This window comes from Echinops telfairi, unplaced genomic scaffold, assembly GCF_000313985.2.
Source record: "Echinops telfairi isolate 266 unplaced genomic scaffold, ASM31398v2 ScPeMD7_7420;HRSCAF=8458, whole genome shotgun sequence".
Lineage (NCBI taxonomy): Eukaryota > Metazoa > Chordata > Mammalia > Afrosoricida > Tenrecidae > Echinops > Echinops telfairi.
Window position 1 is genome coordinate 47,146,641 of NW_022111320.1, and position 9,029 is coordinate 47,155,669.

Sequence of the window (9,029 nt, forward strand, 5' to 3'; positions counted from 1 at the left end):
ATAAGCTAACCCGGAAGTCACATAAATAAGGAACGCATGGTTGCTGGGGATAAGGAGTTGGTAGGAAGAAGGCAAACACAGGTGTGTAAACAAACCATGTGTTAAGGGATTACAGGCCTACCAGGAGTGACTCTCCTAGCCCAGCAGGGCACCCAGGAGGGAGGGATGGTCCCTTCTCCCTGATGCTAACCAGCCATCTACAAGCCCAGGAACTTTTCAAAGGCTTCAAACAACTGGCCTAGGATATGCTGCTCTACATTCCCCTTTGGCATCAAAGTCCTTAGCCAGGCCACCATGCCCCCGCCCCCCCCAAAGGCTTCCCAATTCCCTCTGCAGTTATGAGTGTGCCGCCCCCAGCCCTCCGTGCCTGCTCGGCCCAGGCCCAGACAGCAAAGCCCACGACTTCCTGCTAAAGCCGTGTGGTGATACAGAATCTACATGCTCTTCACCGTATAGCAAGGAAGTCGGTCTGAGGGAACCTCCACGAATGTCTGAACAGCGAACAGGGAAGGAACAATGTAAGAACCCAGGTTAAAAAAGACGTCCTTGTGCTGCTGAGAGGAAGGAAGAAAGAGAATGAGGCAGAGGGGAAAGCATGGTGGGGTGAGGAACCAGACAGGTGGGGCCCCCTTACCACCCCCCACCCTCCCCAGGGGAAGTTTGCAGAATTGGTATCTCACAGGTAGGCAGAGCCTTTCTAAGAATGAGGACGCCTAGTGTCAGATGACCAGATTTTAACATTAACACCAGCGGGACACTATTGATAAAACTCATATCCTGGCGGAATAGCCACATGGCAGCCGGAATCCGTATACCCTAGCTTGTCGTGCATTCTTTCCAAAAATCGGGACTTTTTAAAATTGCCGCGGGACGCGGGAAAAATTGTTAACAATTGGACTGTCCCGCCAAAAGCAGGACGTCCGGTCACCTTAGCCAAGTGGTCAGTGGTCAGTCCTTTCCCCAGCGTCCCACCATGTACGCAGGCGCACACACACTTTAGAAAAGTTTACTGTTCTTAGTAAAACTGGGACATGAGTCATATTTTTGTGTGTGGCGAACACAGGGCCGGCATCATGTCTGGGTAAGGACGTGAAGGTCGAGGCAGGGACACATCTAAGTTTTGACGAAACCAGAGCGCATACAGTTGGAAATCCCCTTAAAGGCAAAGGTCCGGAGAACCTCAAGCTCTTGTACATCGTACGAACTCGCACAACCAGACGAACCCGTGGCTGGGAGCCCATGAAGTGAGCGGCTTGGGAGTTTTAAGCCAGATCCCAGAAATCTCAGAGGGGGGCTCAGAAACTCCTCCTGGCGGTGCAGGTGTGACTGACAGCTGGGAGGGAGAGCCTCATGCTCTGAACCTCCAGAAGAAGGCCTCCTCTCTGTGGAGGAGGGCTGGGGTGCGGCGGGTCAGCCCCTGACAAGGTGACTCAGAGAAGATGGGGCCGGGGCAGTCACTGCAGGCCCCGGGGGAGATGTGAGCCCCCTCTTCACAAGCTGCTCCGGGCTTATTAGAAAATTGCGGTGGCGAGACCCCTGCTCTGCACCCTCCTCACTCTCATCTTCCCTCTGCTCCGATGTCCCACCTGTCGGAGCTCAGGGCGCAGCTCATCAGAGGGCCGCCGTGGCTGGAGCTCCTGCAAGTGCAATTTAGAATTGAGCAGGGTGATGGGAATTTTCCAAGGGGGGCGTAGAGGCAGAGTTGGAAGGGAGCTTTCCAAAGTAATGAAGATTTGCACACCATGCGCAAGGACCAGCCTACTTCCCTGCCTTCTTAGGCTACGACCAGTGGCCTCCCCTTCCGGCCTCAAGGGCCTCAGGACAAGCCCGTGCAGGCACATGGATGTGCTCATTCTCTAGGGCTCCTGGAACCTTCGACCGCAGGTGAATCAAATCGGCTTACCTCCTGCACGAGTGTATCGCCCGACAGGGCTATAGTTGGGAAGGCCGACCCAGGGCTCCCAGGCTAAACTCAAGCCGTCTGTTGAATGGTATATATTTTGTTGCATCTGTTTTCTAAAAAAAAAGAAAAAAAGGGAAAATCGCTCAATCAAGTCAAATCCAGGTGTTGAAGGGGCTGCCTCCCTGCTGCGGGCTGTTATGCAGGAGAATGGGTTTTCTTGCCTTTGCAGGCCCCTTCCCATCTTCAAAGCCAGCAAGGCAGCCCAAGTCTTCCTCACCTCCCATCGCTCTAACCCTGACTCTGCGGCCTCCATCTTCCACCCCTAAGGGCCCTGTGATTACCCTGGGCCCACGCAGCGAATCCAGACCCACCTGCCTATTTTATCATCAGCCAACGATCAGCCTGCATCTGATCGGCTACTCTAACTCCCCTTGGCCAGGTCACATCACTATGCCCAGGACTCCACACACTTTGGGTGGGGTTGGTCATGTTAACTAAGACAGCATGCCGGACGCCCCCAGCCCAGTGCCAGGAACCTGGGCGCTGTCCAGAAAAGCGACCGCTACTCCCACTCTCTGCTAACCCTCTCCCTGACAAGGCCGTGGGCTCTCCTCCACAGAATGCGGGACTGCAGCTGAGAGGTCTGGATTGTCAGGAAGCTGGGCTCAGAGGTGGGGTGGGGGTGGGGGGCAGAGACAGTCCATCAGCGGGCTTGAGGGGTCAGCATGAAGCAAGCCCTGAATTTCAGGGCTACTCCTCTGTCCAAAGGTCACTGACATGCGTGCATCTGAGACTCTCGGGTTTCCTGTTGACTGTTTCTGCCGAGATGTAAACATTTACAAAACAGGCAAGGATGGCACATCTCCCTGAGTTCTGCTTCCTCTCATCTTGGTGTACAAGCCCACACACGTTGGCGATAGCGGCTCCACATGGACTCACCCTGGGGAGCCCGTTTCCTCTGTGAAAATGGATGCAACTCCCCTAGGAAGAGGATTCGAGAAGACCGGGTGCTGGTGAAGACAGGCTTGGCCAGACTGGGAGCCAGAAGACCAGGCAGGATGAAAGCATCTTGGAGGGAGTTTGCTCAGATGCTCCTGAATCTCCTCCCATGGGATGGACAGGCAGAGCTGGGAAGAAGCCAGGGCCTGGCATCACGTTACTGCCTGGAGAAGGCAGACCCGGTGTGGGCAGCGCAGGGCCAGGCCAACCTTGGGGTCAGGCTTCTGTTTAGCTGAGAGGGCAGCTCTGTGGAGTCGTGGGGTGCGGGCCAGAAATGATTCAGTACAGAAATGATTGTCTATTCAGTAGTCAGAACAGGTAGCCAATGATGTGTTACAGGCTTGGGAGAGTGACAAAGAACAGGCAAGAGGAGGATTCACCCAGAGGCCCCAACCAATTGTATCAAACAAGGGGCTCAGTGTTCCAGTGTTCCCTCTGTCCTGGGGAGTCCACGTTAGAGCTTATTAGGGAAAATGGTCCTATGGTCGACACAGGTGCTAGAAGCAGCAATGTCAACGTCATCTTTCCCTTTATGCCATCTCCTTCCTTTTCTCTCTCCTCCCTTCCACTCTTCCTTCTTTGATTTTGTTTTTAAAGAAGCTTGGAAGAGAAGAAGAAGAAGAGGAATAAGATGCTCCCTGCTGTTGTTAGGTCTCTGGAGTTGGTTCTGACCACAGCAACCCTATGGATCATCAAAAGACACAGCGCCCAGTCCTGCTCCGTCCTCACAATCGTTCGCGTGAGTCCCTTGTTACAGGCACTGTGTCCATCCATCACTTCAAAGAACTTCTCCCTTATCACTGGTCGTCTACTTGACCAAGCACGATGTCTTTTTCAGAGACTGGTCTCTCCTGACAGCACATCCAAAGTCTATGTGACGAAGTCTGGCCACCACCTCTTCTAAGGAGCATTCTGGCTGTACTTCTTCCCAGAGAGATTTGCTGGTTCTTGTGGCAGTCCGTGGTACTTTCCATAATTTTCACCAGCACCTTAATTCAAATGCATCAATTCTGGCTCAACTTTGGCACGCTTTGGCCATTCAAAGACCATAGCTTGCGTCAGACACACCTTAGTCCTCTACATAACACCCTTGCTCCGGGGTCGACTCCTGAATGATGGGGACTCACCATGGTAACTGCTTGTGGTGCTCACCTGGGCTTGCGGCGCCACGCTGGGGAGTCCGGGTCCTACGCCGCCGTCTCCCCTGGCAGTCGGCGTCCTTAGTCTTTAAAAAGGGAAGAAAGAACTCCCCCAGCATCTGATCTTACAGAACAAGGCAAACCCCGTTTTGATAGAATCAAACCCAAATCCATCTTACTGAGAGACCAAAGGAAGAGACAACGAGCAATAGATCTTTGTTTCCCCCTGAAGCAGTTGGATCCCATTTGAAAGAGAAAACCTTTCTCTCTTTTTCCTTTAACAGCGAGGAAGAGACACAGAACATCAAAGTCCTTCTGCACTGAGAATCCAGATGGGTGGATTTGTCCCACGGGCCCAGAGCCTGTGGGAGGGCCGGGTATTTCAGGATGTGGCGGATCGGTGCTTGAGAAGGGGATGGGGATGCAGAATGGGGAGAGGAGCAAAGTTTGCAGAAGACCCGGGGTGGGTGGAGGCGTGGGCTCCTGTTGTCAAGGGCTTCCAGATTGCATCCTTGGATTTCAAGGAGCGGGAGCCTAGTGAGCAATTCTCATCAAAGTCGGCCTGCAGCAAGCCTCCCAGCCTTACCTCCTATCACTGGGCTTAATAGTCTTGCTGTAAAGTAGATGGAATCTAAACCCAAACTTCTCATCTTACTCTTCCTTATGGCATTGCTAGCTGTCGGAAAACTCAGATTTCCGTCGGTCTTAGGAACCAAGACACTGCTCCTCTATTCCTCTCCAGGTGGGTCTGCCCACAAGCAGATACACCCACCTATGAATACCTGGGGTGAAAACTGTTCCCTATGCCACACCATGCTTCAAGACAAAATTTCATTTCTTTGTCATTGGAAAAAAATAGTTCACAATATAGAATGACATATTATTTTTGTGATTAATCACTATGCTTTAATTATGTTCAATTTATAACCATGAAAATACATCCTGCTTATCAGATATTTACATGATGATTCATAACATTAGCAAAATGACAGTGATGAAGTAGCAACGAAAATAACTTTATGGTTGGAGGTCACCACCACATGAGGAAATGTATTAAAGGGTTGCGGCATTAGGAAGGTTGAGAACCACTGGTGTAGGGCCTGCATCTGGCTTGTTAACCTCTGGTTCTTAAGACTTGCCATACTGCAAGTGGTGGATTCCAGGATCCACCAACATCCTACCATCTGACCTGCTCACCTTGTATTCACCCTCTTCTACAGCCTGTGATGTCCTTGCATATCTTGGGTTCATCAGACTCAAAGCTCTTTCCGTCAGAGAAGCCTCCAGTTTAGCATCTGACACACAGACTTGAAATCAGACTAGACTTAACCACTTCTACGATGGTATGGTCCTGATATGAACTTCTTATGTGTCCATATATCCAAGCATCACTGGTTTTACTTCTCTCGCGAACCCAGATGAACACAGTATCCAACCACTATATTGGAAGAAAAGGAATCTGTCATTCTACGACGTCCCTTGACCACACCCTGAGGTGGACACAGAATTGGGCACAGTGTAGGAAACAAAGCACTCGTGCTCCCAAGTCCCCACCTTGGAGAGCTTGACTGGTGTGGTAGTTACATAAACTGTTGTCAATTTGAGAGTTAAGAGTGAAGGGGGTGGAGTCTGGCCTGTCAATCTGGTAGCAGGTTGATGACCTCATTTGGAGGCACTAAGGAAATATATAGCTCGCTGGAGGAGGGACACGTGCTCACTCCCTGTAAGGCATTCCTGTTGAGAAGACACATGGAGCTACCCTAGAGCCCGGGAGCTGAAGGAGATGAAGGAGCCAGGTGGAGACCCCGGCCAGCGCTGGGATGCTTCCACTGCCACTGGATCCACAAGACTTCCCATCCACTGGCCTGTGATCTTCCCGCATTTGGAGTCATTTCATGTGTTGCATGAGTGTGAAGAGGAATATATAGATTGGTATTGGACATATGGCTAATATAGAACTTATGGACTTGATCTGGACTGGGATGTTTTCTCAATATTCCATTGCTCTTGTTTATGAACCTCTTTCTTACACGCATATGAGTGTCTATGAATTTGTTTCTCTAGTCAACCTCGGCTAACGTAACTGGGTAATTGAGGACAGGAAACAAATGTGCTGGGATGTATTTATATAAGACAGTAACCTTATAACAGAAATAGAGCAATGGGGAAGTAAGTGGGGTAGCCCACATGCAAATTATTTCATTCATCCGTCAAAAAATATGCTGAGCGCTTCCTAAAGCTGCCCACTGGACTATGAGCTGGGGATGACTAATGCTGAGACCCAAGCCTTGCCTTCCTGGAGCTTAGCATTTGGGGGCTGGAAAGTAAAAGGAGTGCCCAGAAACAGAGGGGATCTAGACTTCGGGCTTTAAATGAAAGTGATTTAGTTATCGTAAAGTTAAGGTCATAATTTGACCAAGAATTAAGCATTGCAAGTTCTATTTGAAGTCCATAAACTTCTATAGAATCCATTCTAACAACCGAGGAAGAGCTTTAAAACCATCTAGACCACTCCCACCACACCCTCCTTTAGGGTCAGACGCAGAAAGTGAAGCTCAGCTTGATCAAGGAACAGCTTTGCATACAGACCGAGAGCGTGTGTCCCTACCCCTGCCTGCTGTCACTATCCCATTGCTGTAGGGTGGATTCCTGCTCATAGGAACCTTGTGGAGACAGCAGGACCGCTCCATTGGGTTTCTGAGATGATAATATTGATGGGCGCTGACAGTCCCATCCTTCTTCTAAGGTGTGGCTGATGGGTTTGAACCATTGACTTTGTGCTTAGCAACACACTGCTTAGCCTGCTGGGTTCTTTCCCATGTCCCTAGAGTGAAGGAATCATGGCCCCTAGAAGGTAGAAACCACCTGTTACTCAATGCGAGAAAGACAAGGCTTTCTACTCCCGTAAAGAGTTACAGTCTTGGAAGCCCATAGAGGCAGTTGTACCTCGTCCTACAGGGTCACTCTGAGTTCGGATCGACTCAATGACAGTTAAGGTTTTGCTCTGTATTTAATGCTCACATCAAGAGCCCTGGTGGCACAGACAGCTGAGTGCTCAAAAATGAACAGACAGGTTATCAGTTTGAATCCACTAGCGAAACCTCAGGTGCCCTGGTGGTGGTCTAGAGGGCTTTAAGATTGGGCTGCCAACCCCTACCTCAGCAGTTCAAACCCACCAGCTGCTCTACGGGTGGAAGACGAGGCTGTCTGCTCTTGTAAAGACTGACAGCCTAAAAACCCACAGGGGCAGTTCTACTCTGCTCTATAGGGGCATCCCTCAATGCCACTGAGTGAGTGAGCTGTGCTTCAGCACATGGATAATCATCCCCCTTATCCATGGGAGGTGACCCAGCTGAGGTCCCAGAAACCCAGGAGCAGAGACTAGCCATCTCCGCACTGCCTTGTCTGAGACTTGGCCCAGAAGAGCCACAAACCGGATATTGCTTTATGCCACTAGGTTTGGGGGTGGTTTGCCATCCAGATAACCGGATCGCCCTCCTTCCACGAGCCTAGCTACTGAGAGAAACCATTTAAAAGGCTCAGCCACGTTGGACCAAATGTCCCCTCAACTCTTCCCTTACACGAGCCAGTAAAATCCTCCTTCAAACTGTCTCCAGCCAGCCAGATTTGGCGTAATTATATTCCTTGTGATTTTAGAATGTTCAACACCTGCTAAAAAGCACGAAGAGAGAGGTGGGGGAGGGGAAGCAAATCTGGAGCCAACTCAGCTGTTGACCTAATTCACATCCATCCCCACGGCCTCTCTGGCTGAGAACCTCCAATTATTATTATTATTATTATTATTATTATTATTATTGTATTTATTTATTTTGCAAGTGCCATCTTTCTCCCCACGAGATTGATAGGAAACTAACTCCGAGTGAAATCCAGATTGGTTCTCATCTAAACTAATCACAGTAGTCTCATTTTCTTGGCTGGTGATAGGCTCCAACATGAGCATGTGACCAGGTTCCTCCAATGGGATGTTAGGAGAGGTTTGCTGGGCGGAGCCTCTAGCAGGGCTTCCTCCTCTCCAAGAGACAGGACCAGAGGAAGCCCTGTCCATCTGTGTGGACTGGCCACAGCCACTGTGTGGCCACAGATGCCAGGCAGGATAGCCAGGAACCTGAGCGCCAGATGACATGGAGGGGTGGGTTGTACCTTGTGTGAGGCCTAACCCTCTCCTGCTTCGTGTTATGTGCAATGGCGGGGAACAGCCTGGTTCAATGGAAGGGTGTGAGTTGGGAGTTCTTTCTCAGGGACTTAAGACTTCAGACTCATCGTCTTATGTTACCCAGCAAAGTCCCGAGGCCAGGGGGACAGCTGGGTGCCCAGATCCAAAGCTAACCCATGGCAGAGGGAGGCAAGAGACTGACGGCCGAACGCAAGCCTCATCCTGTCCCACCAGGTCATTGCCCCGCCTCTGCCCACAGCACTATCAGTCCAAGGACATCTGTAGTCAGATGGTCTACGGGAGCTCATCTGATTTGCATCCAGCAGGCAGTAGTCGATCTCATTAAGCAATTACGTGCAGGAAGACTGCATCTCCGGAGCCTACCTGTGCGTGCTGATGAGCCTTTATAAACCCTCGCTGGTTGTTGTGATGGATGCCAGAGGCTGCTAAGAACTCGGGCAGCAGGCTCCTGCTGGGCCCCAGTGGGGGCTGTGGCAGTGTCTGTCTATAGACTCTGGAGCTTGCTTCTGGATAATTACCCCCATGTGATGCCAGATTAATGTCACCTGGGCCAGAAGGTTGGTTGCTTTTTGTTTAGATGAACCAAAACCTTTTAAGATGCCAGCTGACCAGGACCTTGGAAAAAGACTAAACATCAATAAACCCATGTGGTCCAGTGGGAACAGGTCCCACATTCAAGGCCAACAATGTGCCCAACAAGTGTGTTTGTTGTTGGGGTAGGGAGGCACCTGAAAGAACACATGTTGATTGTGGTAGTTACACAATGTGGTGTCAATTTGAGGCTTAAGAGTCT